Here is an 18198-nt window from a genome sequence, read left to right as displayed (position 1 = left end):
GAAAGGTGTTGGGTGCTGGATCAGCCTGCGGACAGCCGCCAGGCGAACACCCCTCCTGGGCAGGAGAGGCGCAGGACGATCGGGTCCAGCTGCGGGTCCCCGTGAGGCCGCTTCTGAGAGGACAAACTTCCGACTCGTGAATATTCTTTTTAAAAATATTTCTGTATGTGTTATTTTAAAGATTTATTTATTTGCTGCATACAAGTGTATTGTAGCTGTCTTCAGACACACCAGAAGAGGGCATCAGATCCCATTACAGATGGTTGTGAGCCACTATGTGGTTGCTGAGAATTGAACTCAGGACCTCTGGAAGAGCAACCAGTGCTCTTAACAGCAGAGCCATCTCTTCAGCCTGTGAGTATCCTTAGGGAGCTCACCTGCCATCATGCTTGAATTTTGGGTGTGGGGGGGTTGTAGATTTTCAGCTACTAGTTACAAGTGCACACATTATTACTGTAGGGTCTCATATTTTTAGGACAAAGAAATTGGACTTATAAGCAGAAAAGAGGGATGTAAACGCCCAACTGTGACACATATAGCTAACTATGACAAGTGTTTTGTTTCCATCTCACACTTGTGAAAGGTCTCCTGAGACACTGAGATTCCAGTTGTGTTCCAGACAACATATGTGCCATTGGGTCCCAGGGAAAGAATTAGCTAGCAGGCTCTGGCTTCTGATTGGATGTGTAAAGGGCTTGGTTAAATTGTGCCCTCATCCACATGACAATAGAAAGTTACACAAACTCTTCTGAGGATCCATCAGAAGTTTAGGTCAGAAACAGGCCTCTGCTTCCAGAACTGGACACAAAGACCGGTGGCCCCAGAGTCCCAGTGTACTGGAGCAGAGGTCGTGAACAGAGCCACCAGCACAGAGCACCCAGCACTGAGGTAGGGAAATCTACATTGTCACTGAGGAGTCGCTCAGGAGGGCAAACCTCAGTGGGATCTCATCCTACAGCCAACCATGCTTTGTGAGTGTTATTTTCTAGAAGCTTACCAGGCTCTTGTGGTAAAGATTAGAGAAAAACCCCATGGGCTTCTGGTGTGAAACAGCAAAGGAGACACTTTGAAGTAGCCAGAACAGTCTATTGTTAACAAGAGAAGCATTTTTTTTTTAAAACCCATCCTCTTATTTTCTTATTTGTAGTTAAGTTTACTCTTTGGTAATTTGATTTTAGGTAAATCTATTATATATATATATATATATATATATATATATATATATATATATATATTTATATATGCATAATGAATTGTGATTACCATCCCTTTCTATCCTCTCTCTCATCTCTGGCAACCTGTTGTGCTCCAGAGAAGAGAAAGGTTCTCCTGCCTATCAACCCATGCAATAAAGAAATACAACTGAAGAACCTCACTACCAGATCTTGTTTCCAAGGACGTCTTCAGGTAGGGAAATGAGAACACACGAGTCAGTATGGAAGCAGTGCAAGCGGGAGAGCTGCAGCGAATCCCTGTGTTCTTTGTGAGTCCCTTTCTAAAGTTCACGTCTTTTTGCTTTGTTTTGTGATCCACTCAGTTTAACCAGGGTATTGCACATGACCATTGTCTTAGGGTTTTACTGCTGTGAACAGACACCATGAACAAAGCAATTCTTAGAAGGACAACATTTAACTGGTGCTGGCTTATAGGTTCAGAGGTTCAGTCCATTATCAATTATCATCAAGGTGGGAGCATGGCTGTGTCCAGGCAGGCATGGTACAAGAGGAGTTGAGAGTTCTACATCTTTATCTGAAGGCTGCTAGAAGACTGGCTCCCACATGGCTAGGAGGAGGAGGGTCTTAAAGCCCATTCCCACAGTGACACACTTCCTCCAACAAGGTCACACCTACTCCAACAAGGCCCTGCCTCCCTGGGGCAAGCATATTCAAACCACCACAACTATGGATGTGGAACTTTCCGTTGGAGCCTAGTGGGCTCACCAGCTACTGAAGATGATGACTCCTCCCTACCCCAGCACCCACCAATAACCAGTAGTTCCCCAGAGACCTGTAGTCCCTCATGACAGATTGCTGGCCATGACAGATCTTGCGCCAGTCCAATGCAGGCAGTGGAGGTGGCTGTGATTCTGTCATGCCCTGGAGACAGCACTTTGCAGACTTCCCCCTATCTTCTGGCTTATGCATTATTTCTGTCCCCTTTTCTGCAGTGTTTTCTGAGCCTTGGGGGAAGTGACATAAATGTCCTGTTTAGGGCTGAGCACTCAACAGTCACCATGGACAGCCAGTCTGCAGTCACTGCTGTTCACAGCAAAGAGAAGCTAGGAGAAACTATGTATCAGAGCCTTACGGATGGAGTTTTACAGAGCTTGAGCCCCCTGGAAAGGGGTAAGTTCTCAATTTTGGCCCTATTTTCTTCCTGTCTTCTCTGAGGGCAAGATGGGCAGGGACCTATAACACAATTCTGAAGGCCACAGTCAAGAGCTTCAGCTCTTTAAAAACACTGAAACCCAATCATGGTACATGGGACAAACTAAGGGCTCTCTTCTCTGTCTACCCATGAGATAAAGAAGCACAACTAAAGAACCACTCTGTAAGACCTTATTTTCAAGGGAAACTTCAGGTAGGCAAACCAGACACACTAGTCAGCACAGAGGAAACAAACACCAGGGCAGGATAGCTGCAGCGAACTCAGCCATGTGTGCAAGCACACAAAGCCTCACAACGAAGCCACTTTCTCTGTCCATCACACCCCACTTCTAAAAAGAAACCACAGGCAGATTGAAAGGGAACACAGACGAAGAGACAGGGAGAGCCTCAGGCCAGACTCAAATATGGGGGAGATAGTGTAGTTAACTGCTGGGAAGTCAAGACAGCTTTATCAGCTATATTTAAGACAAATGAACTTTAATATTTTGAGGGATTAATGGGAAGGTAGAGGAGGAACAAGGGTCCCAATGAATCAAAAAGGTAGACACTCTAAGAAGGATTGGGAAAGTGGCAGAAGGAGTCAGTAAGTTTCGAGAGATGCCAGTAGAGTCTTCCAAAACAAGTTCAAAGGGAGAAGAGAAGGAAAAAAGACAAACAGCATGGCCAAGAAGTAGGGGACAATCAATCACAAAGGGACATGCACTGTGGGCATGGTGGCATACAAAAGGAACAGAGGAAGAAAGGAGAAGAAGAAATGTGTGGTACTCGGTGTCTAAGAACATCTTAAATTAAGGACTGATACAGCATCACAGGTTCAGAAATGCAGAGAAAACTGGAGAGAGAGAGAGAGAGAGAGAGAGAGAGAGAGAGAGAGAGAGAGAGAGAGAGAGAGAGAGAGAATATGATAATATGTTTGGTGCCATGAGGCATGGATGGTCATAGCACTTCTGAGATGACCCCAGACACCCAGAGGCCCTGAGTGGCACTAAGATGAATCATGGAGATAGGAGAGAAAGACAAGCAGAAGGATGTATGCACAATGAAGAGAGGAGGACCTGGAGACTCAAAAATAGTGAGGAATAGCTCGATGTGATAGTGGGCTAAGCCACCTTGGTTTGGGCTGCCATCTGGGGGCCATGCTGATGTCAGACAGGTATGCAGAGTTGGCTCCACCTCTCACCTGGGCATCATGGGAGAAATGACTTTGCCCCTTGCAGGTTGTGGCACTGGGTAAACGAGGCTGGGGCCGTGCTGAGGGTCTTGCCCTGGTGGTAATGGTGAGGGAAAGCTGGTGGGGTGACCAACTCAGTTACCACCCAGGCCCAGACCCAGGGCTTTGAGTTGGCCCACCCCCAACATGTACCTCATCTATAAAAAAGCTGCTGGAAAGCATGAAAGGGTCAGGCTGCAGACCCAAAGCTACAGGATCTCCATGAGTCAGGGCAACATTAGGATACCTGAGAGGAGTCCCAGCAAGGATCCAGTATGGATGCTGTTGCGGAAGCCAGAGAGAGGCCTTGAACCAGACCAATGGTTCATTACAATGAACACTTGCAAGTAAAGGGGTGTGAACAAAAGCATCCTTTTGTGGTATGCTGAGTGACACACTTCAGCTTCCACAGATAGATTGTTTTCTTTGGCGGGCAGGGGTTACAAAGGCAGAGGGTGAGTGTGAAGGGATGGGAGGTGAGCGAGACTAGGGTTCATGATGTGAAATTCAGAAATAATAAAAAGCTAAAAAAACAAAACAAAACAAAACAACTTTGTGCATAGGAATATTATACCCAATGTTTAGAAAATCAAAGATAAGGGAAATTTTGAAAGAACTCAGAGAAAAACATACTGCACCTATCAAGGAGCAAGAACAGGGATTAAATTGGTCTTTCATCAGAAATCTTAAAAGCAAGAAGGATGGAGGGAAATATTTAAACTATAAAGGAGAAAACCTTCTCCCTAAAATTCTGTGCCTAGTGTAATTATTCTTCAAAAGTAAAGTGGGGAGAAAGGTTCTTTACAAAGGTAAAGAGGGAGTTTGTTGCCAGAGGACCGATGGTTCAGGGACTGTCCAAAGAAATTGTTCAGAAGGAAAGAAAGTTTCTGTGCCAGAGACTCAGGCCCCCTCAAGCAAAGCAAGAGGAACAAGGAGCAAATGGACAGAAAACATTTTTTTCTTAAATATTTTTCCATTCCTTCCCTTCCTTCCTTCCTTCCTTCCTTCCTTCCTTCCTTTCTTTCTTTCTTTCTTTCTTTCTTTCTTTCTTTCTTGTATGTGCGTGCATATGTGTGTGTGCAGGTTCTAAGGCGTGAGTGTGGAGGTCAGAGGACAGGTGTGGGACTCAGTTCCATCTGTCCACCACATGGACCCTGGGGATGGAGCTCATCAGTCTTGGTGGGGACCGCCCTGCCAACCCTAAAATGTATTTCTGTATTCTTTCTCCCTCCCTCCTGCTCTCCCCTTTTCTTCCCTGTTCCCTTTCCCTCCCCCTCCTCTACTTCTCTCTGTGTCTACCTCAGGTATTGCTCCTTGCTTTATCTTTCTGTGACTGGATTTCTTCTTCTTCATTCCTCCTCCTCCTCCTCCTCCTCCTCCTCCTCCTCCTCCTTCTTTTTCCTGATTTCTTCTTGTTTGATCCCATGTGTCCAGGAGTCCAGGTTAGCAGGCCTGCAAACTTCCTGGGATTTCCCTTTCCTCTCCTCTTGCCCTCACAACACTGGAATTACACACACACACACACACACACACACACACACACACACACACACACTATCATGCCTGGCTTCTTGTGGACTCTGGGTCTTTGTACTTTTTGGTCTTCATGGCTGTGTGGCAAGTGCTTTCTAACCATTGAGCGACCTTCCCAACCATCTTATACATACCTGCTCCCATGGGGTCATTCAAAGCAGAAGCAACAAAGCTGTTTAGTGAGTGTCCTTTATGGATAAGGAAGATGAAAGGCAGCAATGTCATAACGGATAGTAGGGAATGATCTGGAACAGTCCATGTTTCTTTCACTATTTAATTGCATGATACAAACTCAAGGGCAGCCACTAAAAATAAGAAAGATGTTATTATGATAAAAGGAGAATAAAAAAAATCATATTAATTTTTCAAAGGAATAGGCAAAAAAGTAGTGGGAGACAACCAGATATTAAGAAAAAGAGCAATGGGGAGAACAGAGTTCTGCAGGGCTGGAGGTTAAAGGGATTCCAGGATTCCTCTTCATGTGGAGGACCTGGGCTTGGTTCCCAGCACCTGCATGGCAGCAGTTTATAACCATTTGTAACCCTTGTTCTGAGGAATAGAAGCCTGCTGACTTCCATAGGCTCTAGTGTGGCTATGGTACATAGACATGCACACATAAATATAAAAATAAATAAATGTTGAAAATAAAATAGTAATAAATACAAAGGATATTAGCTCATCTGGGAACAAAATTCTACTTTTGTGACGGAGAGCATTTTTTCCTAGGGCGAGAAGGATACTGACTATCCTACCATCTGTTTTGTCCTTTACTGATTCTGGGATGTCTAACTTTCTGCATAAGTTTTCTCGTCTTTTAGAAGGGGACAATAAGTATTGGAAAGCTTGTTTAAATGAGACACTACATTGACTACAGTCAATGACCTTTACTACACAGACCAAGCACTGGTACAGACCAAGCACTCAGTAAATAATTCCCACTCCCATATTGTGAGAAAAATGAAAGAAAGTGTTTATTACATACCTATCATGTATTGAATTTGATTTGTGTTTTTATTTTATTACAAAGCATGCCATGTGATATGAGCATATGGACTAGTTAAGAAAATGCTATTAACTAGCATGTGTGTTGAGGAAGCACACATGCCCACATGCACACTAGGACTGAAAAATAAACTCCCACTGAATGTATGTGTTTTCCAACCATACGTTGAAATTCTGCCTCTTGAGAAGATAGCATCAAGGCTTAAGGCCTTTGTGAGGTAATTAGACTTTGACAGTGGAGCCCTGATGAACAGGAAAAACAAAAACGACTCTAACAAATTCCCAGGCCTGCTGAGCAGCCAGCCTCGCCGGCTTGGTGAGCCCCTCGCCAATGAGAGAGCATGTCTCAGCAAACAAGACAGATGGCTCCTGAGGAGCCACACCTGAGGTTGCTCTGGCCTCCACACATGTGCATACATGTACAAGTGTGCCTCCACATACTTGGATGGAAACCCCCCTCCCCCTACAAGGCCCTTATCTCTCTTACCATGTGAAGACACAGCAAGAGGTTGTCTGTGATTCATACAGTTGGCCCTCATCACACAATGAGCCTGACTTCACTGTGACCATCTGGCCTTCAGAATGGCAAAGATTAAATGCCCCTTGCTTGTAACGTGTCCAGCTGATGGTGTTGTGTAATGGCAACTGATTCGCTCTATCCAATAATGACTGTTGTCAACACCTAGACAAAAATCCTTCAGGTACTTTAACGAAAATGTTTGCACACATATGGAAAAAATTCAATATGTATACATGTGTCTATACAGGCACTTGTTTTAAAGGCAGAGTTTCTCTGTATAGCCCTGGCCTGGCTATCCTGGAACTTGTTCTGTAGCCCAGGCTAAGCTCGAATTCAGAGGTCCACCTGCCTCTGCCTCCTGAGAGCTGGCGTAAAGTTGTGTACCACCACTGCCTGCTATATACAGGTGATTTTAAAATGGGAAGAGTATGACTGTTGTCTTTACATATCACTGTCTTTTCATAGACTTAATGTATCTAAGATTTTTAGGTAAAGATATATTGAACTTTTTTCAAGTACATAATAATTCTACCTGAAGTTTTAAAATAACAGTAATTTTGTGTTGCTGTTTGATTATCTGATGACAATTAATATATATACAAATGGGAATTAAAGAAACAATGGGCAGAAATGAAAGCCACCACAGCGAAGATCTCAGATCCTTTGAGTGAACTTCTTCAGAGACTCTCAAGGCCAAGGCAGACAGCCCAAACCCTCACTTTCAGCAGCACATTGAAGCATAAAGAAAAAGTGTAGTTCAAATCCCCCAAAGGCTGGACACAAGGACCTTTCAAATGACAAACTCCATACACCATGAGAACTTTCTGAAGAGCCTGTGGGAAATGCAGTAGAAAGAGAAACTGAAATTCTGTGTGCTTGGTGGGTAACTCCAAGACTCAGGCTGTGTTCTCTGAGCCACCCTCTATCACTCCCTGACCGCAGGAGTCTCAGGAATGGGTGGGGACGGCCAGGGGCGACCTCTTGGTGCCTTTCTGTTATTTGTCCGCACATTCTTAATAGAACAAAACAAAATCCACCCCAAACTGGTAATCACGTCCTTTCCTCTAGGGGTGCAAGAGATAAGTTTGAATGACAGAGGGGAGGGGAGAGGGACAAGGGAGGGGGAGGGAGAGAACCTGGTGAGCGAGGGAGGATGACCACAACAATCTCCACAGCAAAGCCCTCTTCTGCTTTGTTGACATTTCTAGCTAAAACACCAGCTGGGCGTGGAGGTAACCCCTGCACAGGCACAGGGGAATCAGGGCTTGGAGACCTACTTGGGCTACGTAGTGAAACCCTGCTTTAAATAATTCAGCAAACAAACGCATTTGGGAAAAGTAGACAGGAAGGAAAACACAGAGCACAATGCCGCCGCTGTTACGGTTTCCGTGCTCCTTTCCCGGGCCGCTCACTCTGCATATCGTCATAAAATTAGTGAAAAATGAGATCACACGAAACCACTCTTGCTACAAGCTTTCTTTTTTCTTTTTTTCCAACTTAGCAAAACACCAGAAACCTCTTTTCATGTCATTAAATTCTAGTTAACATGTTTTACCTTTTCACTTGAATTTTTAAGCAGCACTCTTGTTACTTTACATCTCCGTCCTGTTTTAGTTGAGCGCCGGTACCTGTTTTTATTGGCCGAGGCTATGCAAGCAGTGGCCGCGGCGGCAGTGGGGGGTGGGGGGTGGGCGGCGATGGCTCTCAGGTTTCCTTTTTACATAATGAAGGCTCTTTTCTCCATCCGTCTCCGCGAGGCCAGTTCCATTCATTCCACTTAATTCGTATTACTCATGCTGAAGAACGCTTTCTTGCTCTGATGCCTACTGCTAATGGGCACATTCTGTACAGAGACCATTTGTAAAATGTTGGTAAAGAGCAGGCTCGACACTTTCCCTGTTTGATGAGTCACAGCCGAGGAAGGAAATCCCCCTTCGAAGTGAAGTCTCTTGTCTCTTTACTGAGAACGAGCCTGTGTTTTTAGTAGATTGCTTGTGATGTTATGTTACCTTAAGACATATTTTTTGTTTCATTATTTAAAATGGGAAGAAAATTTCATTTGACAACTTTGAACCCGTAGTCGACTGAAAAAATAATAAGTATGGCCAGGGAACTATGAAAAATGAAGTTTTCATTAGTTTCCATATGGGGCAACCCTCTCTGTCTTCTCAACCAGGAAACCTGCCCCGCTTCCCCTGTTGGCAATGCCAGTCCTTGGGAGACTGCAGCAGAGGGAACAGAGCTCAAGGCTAGCCTGGGATACATTGTGAGACTGCTTTAAAAAGGAAAACAATCTGTGCACACGGTGGTGCACGCCTTTAATCCCATCACCTGGGAGACAGAGGCAGGCGGATTTCTGTGAATTCAAGGTCTATATATTGAGTTTCAGGCCAGAAAGGGCTGTGTAGTGGGATCCTGTCTCAGCAGACAGACAAGACAAGCGAACATCAATAATAAAAGAACCAGGGCTAGAGAGATAGCGAGAAAAGGAGACCCGAGTTCAGATCTTCAGAACCCACAGGAGCGCTGGGCTCACACTTGAAGCTCCAGCACTGGGAAGAAGACACAAGATCACTGGAGCTTGTTAGGACACTGTCTAGCCAATCTGTGAAATCTGGCTTCAGTGACCGAAGGTAGAGAACGATAGAAGGCGCCTGATGGCAATTCCTGTGCACCCCCCCCAAAATACCACACACACACACACACACACACACACACACACACACACACACACACGCACACACACGCAAGCAAGCAAACTTGTCTAAACTAGCAAAACAACCTTACTATACAGAACTCAAGACGTGATTCCTGAGTTTAAAAAGATGTGCAAGTTTAACAATTGCAAGGCCCTGGACTCTGTCCCTAGCACCTCATCCACATTGACTTAGCTGACGCTGGCGATGAAGCAACAGAGTTGATTTGTTAGTATACAACAAAACATTCTACTTCTGCCATGGCAGAATATCCTCTCATTTGACTCTGTTGATTTTTCCAGGCCCTTGGCATTTTATGCATTTTATTTCTGGCCCTGGGCTGACCTCAGCTGCCCTCGGCTGAGGGCTTGAGCTCAGGCAGAGGCCTCTCAGAGTTCATAGGGTCCTTTCTCTTTTTTTCCTTCTTCAGTGCTACATTTGCAGTCCCTTCTCTTCCTTCCCCTTCTTCTGCCTCTCTGTTCTCCTGGGTTGTTCTGTCTCCCTGACTTCACGCCCCAGCTTTGGGAGCCATGGCAGAAGCACATCTGGGCAGCAGACATGCTGCTGCTTTTGCTCCTGAGCTCTGGTGTGGCCAACACTTACTGGAGCCCTGCAGAATGAGCCAGTACCTATCTGCATCCAGGTCTGTGACCCTGATGCTCTACACGGCTCTTTCTCTCTGGCTGCTGAACGTCATGCCGTCTGACCACAACTGAAAAAAAAAAAAAAACTTTATATGCACGGCAACAATTCTCTTTAAAGATTTATTTTTTTATTTCTGTGCATGCTGTGTGTCTGCCTGTGGGTTCAGGTACCTGTGAAAGCCATAAGAAGGCTTCAGTTCCTTGTAGCTGGAGTTACAGGCAGTTGTGAGGTGTGTGATATAGACACTGTGAACCAAACTCTGGTCCTCTTCAAGAGCAGGATGTACTTGTAACCTCTCAACCATCTCTCCAGCCCCAGTGTCAGGACAATTCCAACTGAGATTCTGTGATGATGAAAATAGACACAGAAAATTGGAGTCTTAGTACAGAAGAAACAAACCAATGGAAACTCTGTTTAATTTAAAACAACTATTGATCACATGTTGAAACAATAGTTTAACTAAATTGGGTTAAATAAAAACAAAGTATATTGCTAAAATACTTTTACTTGTCTTTTTGTTGTTGTTGTTGTTTGAAAAATAAAGCTATCCAAAAATTGAAAATGATATGTATGACTCATATTTGAAACCCTGACTGTATTTCTACTGGATAGTGTAGGCCCAGGTATTTGAACTGTCATTTAGAAATGGCAGTTTTCTGTGCTTTAAGGCCCTGCGTGTGTGTGTGTGTGTGTGTGTGTGTGTGTATGAGTGTGTACACACAAACATGTACATGTTTGTGGAAGCAGAGTCAAGTGTCTAGTCAATTGCTCTCTGCTTTACGGTTTGAGACAGAGTCTTTAACTGACCCTGTTTGGGACATCAACTGAGGTAGGCTGATTTTCTAGAGAGTCCTAGGAATCCTCCTGTCTCTACCCCCCCCCCCCAGGAGTGGGATTATGAGAGGGCTTTTAAAAAATTATTTATTGATTTGCAGGGGTGGGAACATATGTTCCACCGTGCAGATATAGAGGTCAGGGGACACCTTACACAAGTCCATTGTTTTCCTTCTACAGTGGATTACAGGGATGGAACTCAGGTTGTCAGGGAATTGGACTCAGACTCTGAAGTGTACTCGGCAAGCAGGCACTGTACCAGCTAAGCCAGCAGCCGCCTCTCGAGCCCGAGACTCAGATTTCTTTTCAATTCCTTAAGATTTCCTTGTTCTTATTTTTTGAATCTTAAAGACAAGAATATATATACTTTTACTAATGTCTCCTAAAATTAATTAAAAGAAAAAAATGACCACTAGCTATATCTTATCTAAGATTAGATTTTTCACAACCACCCAAAACAATTCTTATTTGATCATGGCTGTATTATATATAGATTTGATATTACTTTTGAACAGTTAAACTTTTATTTGCTCTTGTGTACCCTGAGAATGAGTCCTCAGTTTGTCCCTGAATGTAATTGCACTTCTTGCCAAGCAGGTTGGAAATCTACATTACTTTGCAGCTTGAAATTGATGCTAATTAGAGAGTTAGAGCTTTGATGCGAAAAAGCATGAGAATCTACTACGAGGAAAGAGAAAAGCTACTTATCTTTATTTCTGTCATTGTTTTTATTAGGCAGGACTATTTCCCCTGAGTTAGTTATAAGCTATGTGAATGTCCAGTGTTAGTCAACTTGGACTCCACAAAAATACACCTGATACTGAGTGGCTTCAATGCTTGTGTACTTTTGTGTGGTCTGGAGGCTACAAGTCTAGGAATCAGTGTGCCAGGGTGGGTCTGGCGAGGAGCACCAACCAGCCTTGCTGCTCGTTCTTACAAGGTGCTAACGTCACAGTGAGCGCTGTATCCTCATGGTCTGGACTTCATTTTCTCTGATAGTCCTCACTTCTAAAACCAGAACATTGGTGTAACCATTTCCACCCTTGCCCCAGCTCCCAAATAACATCTCAGAGGCTTAATATTTATTAATGAAGTGCCTAGGTCATAAACTAGACTTGCTCCCCAACTAGCTCTTAACTCATATTAACCTGTTTATACTATTCTGTGCCTGCCACAGGTCACGCCACATTACTTCCCTTTCCCCACTTTCACGTTTGACTTCCTCCAAGTCTGGGTGGCGACTCTCCTTACTAACTCCCAGAGTTCTCTCTCTCTCTCTCTCTCTCTCTCTCTCTCTCTCTCTCTCTCTCTCTCTCTCTCTCTCTGCCTGATGTCCCACCAATCAACATGTGATGTTTCCACACAGTACTTAAGAGATTCTCTCTACAATTGGGAATTAACATTTCAGCCTATGAATTTTGTGGAGGGGAGATAAAGACTTAGTCACTGTGGTGGTTTGAATGAGAATGGCCCTCATGGACTCACATACTTGAGTGCTTGGTCTCTAGTTGGAAGAGGTGTATGGGAAGGGTCAGGAGGTGTGGCCTCTTTGGAGGAGGTGTGTCACTGGGGGCAGGCTTTGACATTTCCAAAGCCCAGACCATTTCCAATGCTCTCTCTCTCCATCACAATCGTGGATCAGGATGTAAGTTCTCAGCTACTGCTTGAGTGCCCTGCACGTCTGCTTGCTGCTATCATCTCTACCTGGATGGTCAGGGACACCCCCTCATGAAACTATAAGCCTCAAATAAACTCTTTCTTTTGTAAGTTGCCTTGGTCCTGGTGTCTTATCACAACAGTAAAAAAGTGACGAAGATAATCATATAATTTTTCCCCGTATCATTTTTATCATCTTTTTCCTTATTTTTAACACACTATTTTTATTCTTTGAGAATTTTATACATAATATAACGTATTTTGATCATATTTACCTTTTGCTGTCCCCCTAACTACTCTTCCCAGGTCTATCCTCCACCACCTCCGACTTCATGTCTTTTTATTTTAACTTTTTTAAACAACCCACTAAATCCAATTTGTGCTGGTAACAATTTGTGCTACTCACAGTAGGTATGGGATTAACCACTGGATTGTGCTGGGCTGACAGGGGCCACACCTTAAAATAAAACTGACTTTTTCTGCCTTTGCAGCTATCAGCTGTGAATCTGAGTTCAGTTAGCAGAGGGACTCATGAGCTCCTCCCTCCACCCTCCTCCCTCCGTCTTCCTCCCTCCAAGCTGTTTGATTGGCTTGCTCTGTGCAGACAATAACAGTTGCTGTGAGTTCAAGACCGTGAAGGTACTATCATGTCCAGAACACAACTGTCTCACTCCCGTCTTTCCTAACATCTGGCTTTAACAATCCTTCTTCTCTCTCTTCCTGATTACCCCTTTGCTTTGGGAAAGGGAATATGTGGTATAGGTGTCCAATCTGTGGCTAATTAATTTATTAACACTTATTTCTCTCTGTACAAGAAAAGTGTTTGTTGTTGTTGTTGTTTTTACACAGTCTCACTATGCAGCTCTGGCAGGTCTAGAACTCACTGTGTATGCCAGGCTGGTTTCGAAGCAGATCCACCTGTTCTGTCTCCAGAGTGCTGATGTTAAAGATGCGCGCCACTATGCCTGGCAAGGAATGCGTTCTCCTTGTCAATTTTATTTTGGTAATTTGATATTTATGAAATAGGCAGATGATTGGAAAAGCAGACTTTAGAATATATGAAAAGGACAATAATAACTCCATCTTAGTCATGGATCATCTGATTTATCTTAAAATGTAGCATAGAGTCTAATTTAAAATTTTGTTCTAGTAATTCAGTGATTATAACAAACTGTTGCAGTCGCCAATTAATCTCTTCTCCAATTGACCCAAGGCAGTGACTCATACATTCCTCACTACGGGCCCCAATGTTCTGTGTTCCTACATGAAAGACACACACACACACACACACACACCTACCTACACGCACATGCACACAGCTTTATAGTTTAATATGCCTTAAACAACTCGATGGTTGGGTCACTCCCAAACCTCTACGTGGCTAACATCTTTCCTTCGATATTCCTGGTTATTACTTACTAAAACCTATATTCCATGTTGTTGCCCTAGACTCAGTGGAGGAGGGGCTGGGGCAGCTCTTCCCTGGATCTCACATGTGGGCTGTCTGTCTGTCTGTCACGTACTTCTCAGGCACGGCAGTCACAGCCTCTCCTCTCCCAGCATGGTGGCTCTATCTCAATTCCTTCATTCCAGTCTATTGGCTGCTGGAGACTTTATTTACCAATCAAAACAAAGTGGTTAGGGATCCTCAGAGTCTTGTGTGTGGACATGCAGATTCTCATGCAATTTTGTGGACCCAATTAACATAATAAGTAGCATTAGAACAAATCCACAACAACAAATATTGCTTAAATTCTTACTGGACACTAGGTACTATGTTTAGTGTCTTATACTAGCATGCTTTATTTTAAAAAAGTCACACAGCATTTGCAAAGGTGGGGACATTTCCCAGACCTGACAGGCACAGGTTTTCTGTCTATAACATTTCATTTTTTTTCTTTTCTTTTTTTTTTTTAAAAAACTTTTGTTCTGTATGAGTGCACATCTATCCCTCATGTGAGTGTTTGGTGCCCCATGGTGATCAGAAGAGGGTGCCAAATCCCTTGGAACTGGAGTTACAGACCCTCGTGAACAGACATGTAGGTGCTAGGAATTAAGCCTGGGTTCTCTGGAAGATCAAGTGCTCTAACCACTGGGAAAACTCTCCAGTTCTAACATTTCTCTTGAGACAGGACCTCATGTAGCCTCAGAGTAGCTTTAAATCCACTGTAGCTGTAGTGATCCTCTTGTTTCCTCCTTGCCTGTGGTGTCATTACAGGTGTTCCCTACTGTCCCTGGTTTTGTGTGGTACTGGGGTTTGAATCTAGAACTTTACCAACTGAGCTATATCCCTAGGCCTGTTGATAACATTTCTAACTATGGTCTGGGAGAGTAAAATCCTATTTTCTTCTATAACTTGTGTGATGATAAAATATTTAGGGATTAATTACAGAAAAATATAAAGGGTAAAAACTTGCTACACTAAGTCAGGGCATGGAGTCAGATTCAAGAAGCCTTCAGAGATAAAATTGAGATGATTTGGTGCCTGGGTTTGTGTGTAGGGGACACACTCTGAGTTGATTTAGTTGCTAAAACGTTAAGACTATTACTCATTGAATTGCTTTGTATTCCAGGAAAGGAAAATCCAGAGAGATTTCTGAGAAGTGTGTGGACCTACCGGTATGCTACTCACGTTGTATTTACACGAGCAAAATTTAATGACGTGAGGGAAATTGTGTGAGTAAGTCTTTATCAGGAGGAAGGAGAACGGGCATCTGTTGTCTTTGTCCACTTTGTTTTAAGGTTGTGCATAGAGAATCCTAGCTATCTTGACTTATAAACCAAAGGACTAGTTTGTAACTCACTATGGCCAAAAGGAAGGTCAAAGTTCACACAGAGATAGATATTTTAGTTTTCTGTTGCTGCTGTTATAACACAATTAATCAAAACACCTGGCTATAGTTCGGAGGTAAGGTGTTTGTCTCACATGCACAAAGCCATAGGTTCAATTCCAGCTCTACCTAAACCAAACCAAACTGAACCAAACAAAACCAAAACCAACCAAACGAAACCTAACGATGAAAAATAACACAGACTTGTCATCACACAGTTCTGAACACCAGAAAATCTGAAATCAAGATGGCCGCAGGCTTGTATTCCTTTGGAAGGCTCTAGGAGAAAATCTGTTTCCTTGACTTTTCCAGAGTATCCTAGAGGGTGCCCACATTCCTCAGTTTCCTCTATTCTTCATGAGTTTCTAGGCAAGCATTGGAGTATCCTTAAATCTCCTTAGCCTTCAGCTTCTATTGTTTTCTCTGATTGTGAGACTCCTGTCTTCCTTTTTTGAAGTCCACCTGGATATTCTAGTTGGTTCATCCATGTCAGCATCCTTCATTACGCCAGTATATTCTTTTTCATTCTGTATTATACATCTTTCTGGTTACAAAATACTTGAGAAACTCATTTTAAAAACAGGATGGTTCGATTTTGGCTTATCGATTTTCAAATTTCAGTCCATAGGTGCATGGCTTTATTACTTTGGAATAACGTGTATGAGCAGCACACCCCAGTGGGAAGACATGCAGACCATCTGCCCAGAGGACTCACTTCTCATTAGACTCTACCTCTTCCGGGTTCTAATTTTCAATAGTGACATAGGCTGGGGACAAAGCTTTTAGGATACAGGACCTTGGTGGTGGTGGATTCTATGTGAAAAGTATAGTATCGTGTAAAGTGGTGTATTCCCGGGAGGGGGCTCAGAAGGGAACCTTCAGTTTTGTGAGGAGATATTATTTTGCCTGACTCAAATGGCCTTGTCTTGTTCTTTATTTTAGGGTCTCTATCCCAGAAGGGCTGGAACCAGAGGTTGACATTCATCCTTCCTTTCCTTCTTCTCCTTCCAAAGGGGCAAAGGTTTCGGGTGGACTCACTTCACCACCGAGGCACAGTATTCATAGATGCCTTGGGGTGTAGGAACCTGGGGCTGAGTCTTGTCATTCAGCAAGAGATTTTTTTTTTTTTCATTAGCTGAAGTTTGCTGCTATGTCATGGCATGTTGGTGGAGGACACTGACATGCCAGTAAAAAGAGAATAATATATAAAACAAGAGTTAGGGCTATTATTTTGGGCTCCTCACGTTAGGTGTTCCTGGGAGTAGGACAATCCACCACAGTAATGTCTAAGCCACTGCTTGTCAAAGCTTTGGTAATATTAATTACTTTTTAAATTTTTTGAATTTTGTGTTCAATTTAAATAGCTTAAATGATCATTGTCTGTAACAGATTTTCTATAAATAGATTCCATAGGGAAAAATGAGCAGATCTGAGAAGTTTATCTAAAGAAATAATCTTACTTGTTTTTATATTTTGGGCAGATAAACCAAGCAGCAGACCAGGCCAAGGTGATCCACGTGGGTGAAGTTTATTATGCGGGGATGGGGGGGGGGCAGCAAAGCAGGTAGAAGGGTAGAGAAGAGGAGAGAGAGAGGGAGAGGAGGGGTTGGCTTCCTCTCTTATACAGAAAATGACGTCATACCAGTGAGGGCGGGAACTGAGCCAAGTGGATGGTGGGATAGAAGGTCATGGTCCTGGCAACACAGGTCAAGGGTCACATGGCTAGGCGGGGCTTGCAGTATCCTGGTGCTAACACTTGTAAGTACAGAACCTTTTTTAATGAAGATGACTAATAATGGTACATTATTATTGCTATTATTACTGTTTATTATTATTATTATTATTATTATTATTATTATTATTATTATACCTCTGTGGCCATGCCAGCAGAAAGAACTAAATGTGTTTGTACTGGGATATAGTCCCACAGGGCAGAATTTCTTGACTGGTCAAGTGAAAAAGACACGAGGGCAGAGGTCTCTCTGGTGGAACAATTAAATCATTTTATCTGCTTGAAGGAAGAAGACTGGGCCAGAGGACAGGTTCCAGGCAAAGCACCAGGACCTTGGTTTGGGAAATAAAGATGTCCTTTTAGAGACACATGGTATTAGAGGTCTCTTAATATGATACCAAGAAATGTAGAAACTGGCTTGATACAGAAAACACAGAATGGGAGGAACAGAGTTGGCAGGAAACAGTGCAGGAGTCCTTGTTGGTCCTTGTTGTCCCTTTGAAGACTAACACCCCATAGTTAGTTTCAGTTTTCAGGTATGCGCTTGTGCTTGTCTCACGCATGTGTTCAGTTAACAGTTAATTACTACTTAGTGTGTGTCAGTCACTGTGATGGGTGGCTGGTTTTGTAAGAAATTATACAACTTATAGGGAAACCAGCCATCACTTCACACCTGAATTCTGTGCTTAGCAGTTAGAAAGAGCATTTAGACTACATTTTATGATCGGGCACTTCCAAAAACTGTAAATGATAAAAAAGAAGTGATAAAGATTACCTCCCTCAGGAGATTTCACTTGTACCTTTTTTGCCAATAGTCACCTTTGATGTGATTTTAAGGATTCATGCTACTCTCAGATAGCAACTTATCCTTTTATTTGCTTTGAAGGTGAGGTTGTGGACATAGAGGTGAGTGACTCAGAGTCACTGGATTTGGTGACTATGTTTGAAGAAGTTACCTCTTTGAAAAGCCAAATAGCCCAGCATTATTCTGTGCCTTCATGGCACAGCCTGCCTAAGAGGCCTGGCAATCCACAGTTGTCTCCGGAAGAGCTGCAGCAATGGTTTTTCTTGAACCGACAGAAATGTTTGTCACAGAAGTTGCTAAGTGGCATGACTTAATCCTCTTGCTAGGAAAGGAATGTGTTTGTTACA

The sequence above is a fragment of the Mus pahari genome, chromosome 3, assembly GCF_900095145.1.
Source record: "Mus pahari chromosome 3, PAHARI_EIJ_v1.1, whole genome shotgun sequence".
In the NCBI taxonomy this organism is placed as follows: domain Eukaryota; kingdom Metazoa; phylum Chordata; class Mammalia; order Rodentia; family Muridae; genus Mus; species Mus pahari.
Note: the sequence above shows the minus strand (reverse complement) of the source record.